Source organism: Bubalus bubalis, chromosome 9, assembly GCF_019923935.1.
Source record: "Bubalus bubalis isolate 160015118507 breed Murrah chromosome 9, NDDB_SH_1, whole genome shotgun sequence".
NCBI lineage: Eukaryota > Metazoa > Chordata > Mammalia > Artiodactyla > Bovidae > Bubalus > Bubalus bubalis.
This window is the reverse complement of record NC_059165.1, coordinates 50719318-50725711: the sequence shown is the minus strand read 5'-3', so window position 1 is coordinate 50725711 and position 6394 is coordinate 50719318.

Below are 6394 nucleotides of genomic sequence, written 5' to 3'. Positions count from 1 at the left end.
AATTTGGGGACGCAGCCTTCTTATTCACACTGCATGTGCCTGAACGAGGAGTTTTGGAATATCCCATAGTCTTCTCTATACCCACTTAGTCATATTCAGAATACTGCCTCATGACTAGATACACAGAATTTTCATTCTGCTAAAAGGTCAAAGGACACTAATAAAGATGTCAACACTGAAAACCGTTTGCAAAGCACAGAAACAAATGAGGACAGAAAACTGCAGTCTTTGACTCAGTAATGAATTTTGCATAAAGGGCTCCATATTACAGTGCACCAGAGACCATACTGCCACACACTCTGCATTCTATTTTTTATGAGAAAGAGGAAAATGGAGAAAAAAAAAACAACACTAAATTGGTATTAAGGGCATATTAAAGAAAGTGTATTCAAGCATATATCTTGATTTGAGCATGTGGGCCCAAATCATTTATATTTTATGGCATAGTAAAAGCTTGGAGCTGAAAAGAAGCATCAAGTCCAGTTCCTTCACATTCCAGCTGAGCAGACTGAAGCATCTGGGCATTAAGTCACAGGCCCCACACCTTCAGCACTGTGGTGGCCCACTTGGGAAGAGGAACCGTGGGGCTTGTCTCTTTGTCCAATCCTACTTGACTTGGGGATTCAACTCCAGACTGGAGGGAACCAGAAATAACTTGGGTCCTTCTCCAAGTGCACTCTTCTCACTGGCTCATAAAGGTCGTGCATTCCCTGAATCTTTACTAGGCATCAGCTATGTGCCAGACATCATTCTCTTGAGTTCCAGAGGAGAACAGGACAGGTGCCTGTTCCTAGTGCCCCTCCCTTCCAGTGGGCAACCCAGTGGGAGAAAGTACACAAACAAATTGAACAACATAACTTCCAGTGGTGTCCATTCCCTGGGAGAAATAAAACAGCACATTGTGGCAGAGGAGGACTGCTGGGGAAGGATGGCTTGCAAGGCCTCTCTCAGAGGAAAGTTCACTAGAAATGAGTCTTGAGCCACAGGAAGGAGCCACTCACATGGACATTGGAGGGAAGAGCTTCCGATCAGAGGGAACAGCAACCGGGGCAAGTGTGGGAGGGAGGTGTGCACAGAAAGGACGCCTGTGTGGGTGGAACAGAGTGAGTCAGGGACGGATGCCAGGACAAGAGGTCAGAGCCTGGGCAAGGCAGCCTACTGGGACTTGAGGCACTGGCCAGATGCCCCCCTACGATGTGGAAGCAGGATTGAGATTTGAACTGGAACCTCTCGTTTTTATGGTTCTGTGTCCACTGTGCTGGGCAGACCATCATGTAACCACGTCAGTTACAAGAGAACCCTGCCACTCTGGACTCTGGCCACACTGTGCTCACTCTTAGGACTTGACATGGGACAGGCCTCTGAAAACCAAGGGAGTACCCAGGAGCAGAGTGACCCGACTTCACGGCGATGGAAAGTGGACCCTCCCTTCCCTTTAGTCACCATGACCCATACAAGGGTCATGAATCAGCCCTGCCCGCCCAGAGGCTCAGTAGAGTCTGAGGTTAATTTTTTTTAATCATTGTTATTAACATTTAATCACACAAGAGCTCGTGAATATACTTTTCTTTAAGAAAAAAGAATGTTCTTCCTTGGTGACTCCGTGGTAAAGAATCTGCCTGCCAGTGCAGGGGAGATGGGTTCAATCCCTGGTCCTGGAAGATCCCACATGCTATGGGACAACTAAAGCCTGTGTGCCACAACTATGGAAGTCCGCGTGCCTAGACCCCGTGCTCCGCAACAAGAGAAGCCACCACACTGCAGCTAGAGAAGACCTCACTCGCCACAGCTAGAGAAGGCCCGGGCGCAGGAATGAAGACCCAGCACAGCCAGAAATAAATAAATCTTTAAAAAAAAAAAAAAGAATGAAATAGAACACAGACCCTAAGCTTCTTTCCTCCAGTCCTGATCATCTTGTCAGCCCTACACCTCTATCCCACCTAGAGACAAATACCATGATTATCAATAAGTGGGAAGCCTTCCAGGACATTTCTTATGCTTTAAAATGCATATGTGTGTACTCCTGGCAAAGGATAGTGTGATTTTTATGTCCATTTTAATAAATTATAGCGTACTGTATGTAGTGGTTCTGCAATTTGTTTTTGCTCCCCCCATCAGAAAATAGGTCTTGAATAACTATCCATGTTATGTAAACACCCACCTCTTTTTTGCTAATTGCTGTATATTTCTTAGCATTGGAGAAGGAAATGGCATCCCACTCCAGTATTTTTGCCTGGGAAATCCCACGGACAGAGGAGCCTGATGGGCTACAGTCCATGGGGTCTCCAGGGTCGGGCCACCTCCCTATGAATTGTCATTTAAACTGTTTCCTATTCTCTTTGTATTATAAATAAAATAAATGCTGTAGTGGGATTCCTTCTCTGTTCCCTTAGTGAGTGTTCCTCTGTGGCAGAAGTGGGACTTTACTCTTAGATGCAATTCCCAAATGGAAGCAGAATCAGTCATGAGAATCTCTAGTAACCTAGTGGTCATCTAGACCCCAGAGGCCTTTCCTCACCATTAGTTCACTGCATGGCGTTAGCCAATTCCCATCGCCTTTGGGACTCTGTAGAAAGAGGAACTTATTTTTGATGAATTCTGAGAACATCCACAGTAATTGTGATCTAAAACTTGATGACTGCAGGTGGTGAACCTGCAGGGTTCTCTCACAAGCAGAGGTTTGATTCCCTTTCAGAGGTTACAAGATTTTGCAGGAGGCCTGTGGATTGCAGCGTGCCCCTCCAGGCAGCGGCAGGCACTCTAATGGTGTTCCTGGGGAAATGACTAGTGCACATATATTGCCGAGTGCTGCCTGCCCTTTTCCATGGCCTTCCTGGATACCAGGGGATATGATGTCACTTTTTGCAAATTCTGTGTAAATAACTGAGCTTGGATCACTGAGTTATAATGAGATGAGGGGAAAATGATCACCACTTACTTTGCATAGGCTTTCATTTACAAAGCACACAGTTTCTCATTTCATTCCTGGAGCAATTCCGAGATACACACAAGAAAGGGAGAATAATAATACACATTATACTAAGGTTTAATGGACACTGTTTTTCATTACAGCTGAGCAGACTGAGACAACAATAATTAACTGATTGCCCAAAGTCACATAACTAGGAACTGAGAGCGAACCTGGAACCCAGATCTAATTTCCAGTCCATTTCGTCTGCACACAGCAGCATGGCCTTGCCAACCGTGTAGCTGTGAAGACCCACTGATGTGCCGATCCTTAATTCTAGGAAAGACATGCATCCTCAGTAGCCTCTGAAGGATTTAGTGAAAGACCATATTCAGAGAGAATTTAGTTCTTTTATTTCTTTTTTTAAAATTATTTATTTTTAAGTTCAAGTATAGTTGATTTACAACGTTCTGCCAATCTCTGCCGTTCACCATAGCGGCTCAGTTATACACATTTATACATTCTTTTTACAATAAGATTTAGTTCTTAAAGAGCCAAGTGAATAAGGAGGGAAGACAGCCAAATTTGGGGGAAGAGGGCATGAGGGCTGTCATAACCAAACTCTAAAAAGAGGTGAGTGAATCCATGTTGTCTGAGAGACTTTTACTCCACCCATTAATTAGAGATACTCTCTCAGATACTTTAGCTAGCTGGTCATGGAAGGCCTCTCTCAGGAGGTATCAATCAAACTACAACCTAGGGGATGAGGAGATTCCAGCTTTGCAAGGAAACAGGAGAAAAGCAAACCAGGTACAGGGAACAGACAGCATGGGCACAGTTTCTAAGATGGACAAACTCACTGAAAGGCCAAGGCATCCCTCTGTGCAGGGAGCCAAAAGGAGACAGAGGTGTAAGATAAGGGGCCCAGAGGATGTTTCCAGGAGAAGATAGACCTGAGGGAATCTTCAGGAAATGAGCGACTTTATACAGGGAAGCACAGCAGAGGCGGACACCACTAGCAGAAGGGTAGACAGAAGAGAAATTATTGGTGAATAATGGGTAAGACTCAGTGTCTTACTGCAAAAGTGGATTAAGATAGAAGGCTCACTGAGGTCCCTTTTAGATTGGGCTTACCAGCACAGAAACCAAGCCTAGAGAAGGCTGGCCAAGGGAATGGTAGGCTGAATCCATGCGGAGCTGGCTCCACCCCAGCTCCTTGCTTCTGCCGGCAGGGCGGCTGTCAGGAAGGAGGTTCAGGCTGCGGTCGGATGTGAGCAGAACCCCGTGGTGGGACCGTCTGCTCAGAGCTCCCCCGCTGCCAGCGCTGCAGCCCCCAACACTCTGATCTCAGAGCCAGTTCCTTTGTTCCCCCCAGAAGCTTCCCAAAGACCTCAGGAACCCCTTTGATTTTTTTTTTTTTAACATTTCTCCACAAAACAATATGAGGAACAAAAGGAAAAAGCATGGCCCCATCTCAAAGCTCTCTCAACCAGAAAAACAGCCCTGGGTCCTGCCAATTCCACTTAGTTCGGGGGGCTCCCCCAGGAAGAAAAGAGGTGCAAACATGGCATTAGGAGCTACCACACATCTCCTGGTGAGAAGACCACACTTCCCTCGGACTTGGGTCTCATCACAGACCAGTGGTGCCCCTGGGCAGGTGGGGGGGAATCAAGGCTCCCTGCACCAGCCTAGAACATGGTCAGACCTTCTTCCAAACTCCAACCACAGGACACTCAGATGCTTAGAACCAAGAATGCTAGAGTGAAAGGAACCTCAGGACTCATCTGGTCGAAACTTCCATTTGTAAATACGGAAACTCTGGCCCAGAGAGTGTCACCTTACCAGTCAGTCTGGTTGTTCCAAACAAGAGCCAGGTATGTGAGCATGTACTCAAGGCCTGACACGGTGCTAAGCCATCATATCTGTCTTTGCTGGTGATGCTCACAGACAGGGAGGTATAGCTGTAAACGCAGCTTTACAGGCTAAGAAGCTATGGCCCAGAGAGGTTAAGTCACTTGCCTAATGTCACACAGCTGTGAAGAGTAGACCCAAAACTCTTATCCAGACCACTTTATTCCACCACTCCCAGGCTTATACAGTCCTGCAGCATCAGGACTCTAAGCAGGACCTCTGACCTCCCTGTCCATGTAGACACTCCCATCCCAGGTCCATGAATCCTGAATGTGATCCCAACCGTGTGTGCCCCACTCAGCTCTTCCACTGAGAAGTCATTAGACCCATCACTTTGGTCCTGTCTTGCCTCTCCCACAGACCTGTGATTTCCTTTTGCCACCTAATTCTGCACACTCCCCTTCCCCCAACCCTGTAACAAGCCAGGACGGTGGTTCCTTCCTCTTCAGCCTCAGCTCGAATGTCACCTGTTAGGGAGACACCCATCCCTGAGTGTCCATGAGTTCCCCCCTTCTCTTCCTCTGTAGATTGTAATAATAAGTCTGTGTGTTTATGTATTGTCCCCTCCCCCTGTCCCTGGCCAGGATGGTGCTTGGCACAGAATAAAAACCCTGTCAGAAGTTGTTGAATAAAGAACAAATGAATGAATGAACTAAAAAATGAAGAAATACCTTAGTTCTTCAAATACATTTCTGCCAAAATCTCTCACAGCTTACATTTGTCCAATGATTTTATTAAACCTACATAATCCAAAAACTCTGAACCAAGAGTCTGGTAATTAGGAGTGTGCCCTTCCAAGTCTTTATACATTACAGGTCTATATATATGTAGCACCTATATAGGTTCCCCTTTGTGGAAAAGATGATTTAGCACTATTTTGTATATCATGTATATTCTATATGTTCTTTACATTATCTATATATTATTATATACATTATATACCTATTATATCATATATAATGCAATATGCTGAAATATATACATTATCCTAAAGGCCATATTATATATATATGTATTTCTGCAATTTTCTTTTTTTATTTAATCACATACAATGAAAATCTTCCCTCACTACCACATGATGTAGATCTCTCATGCTGCTGAAAACTACACGTTATTTTTCAAATGCAAGTAAGTATAGTATTCCCTCTTTGAGGAATATTCAAATAGTCTAGGAATGGCAAGTAAATATATCAGATCACAAGCACCTCTGCCCACCGTTGCCATCCCTCATAGGCCAGAAGGGTTTTGTATTCAAGATGAGGATGGATGAGAGCATATTCAGTATTCATGAAAGGACAGGAGCAGCACAGTGGGGCTGGGGGCAGGCTGATGTGAGGACAGAAGGATAAGGTGGAGCTGGATGGGAACAGAGAAGTGCAACCACAAGGGAAAGTTGGAGCCTAGGGCTGTGTTAGGCAATAATAGCCACGAGGGGGCAGAAAGTGAGGAGGAGAGCCAGAGACCACCCCAGTTAGGGACAGGAAGTCAGTAAAGACGACAGCTCTTTGGGGAGAAGAGAAACATAATGGGGTAGCAGCATGGCTCCAGTTGGCCACATGGTTTCCTCTTTCCCAC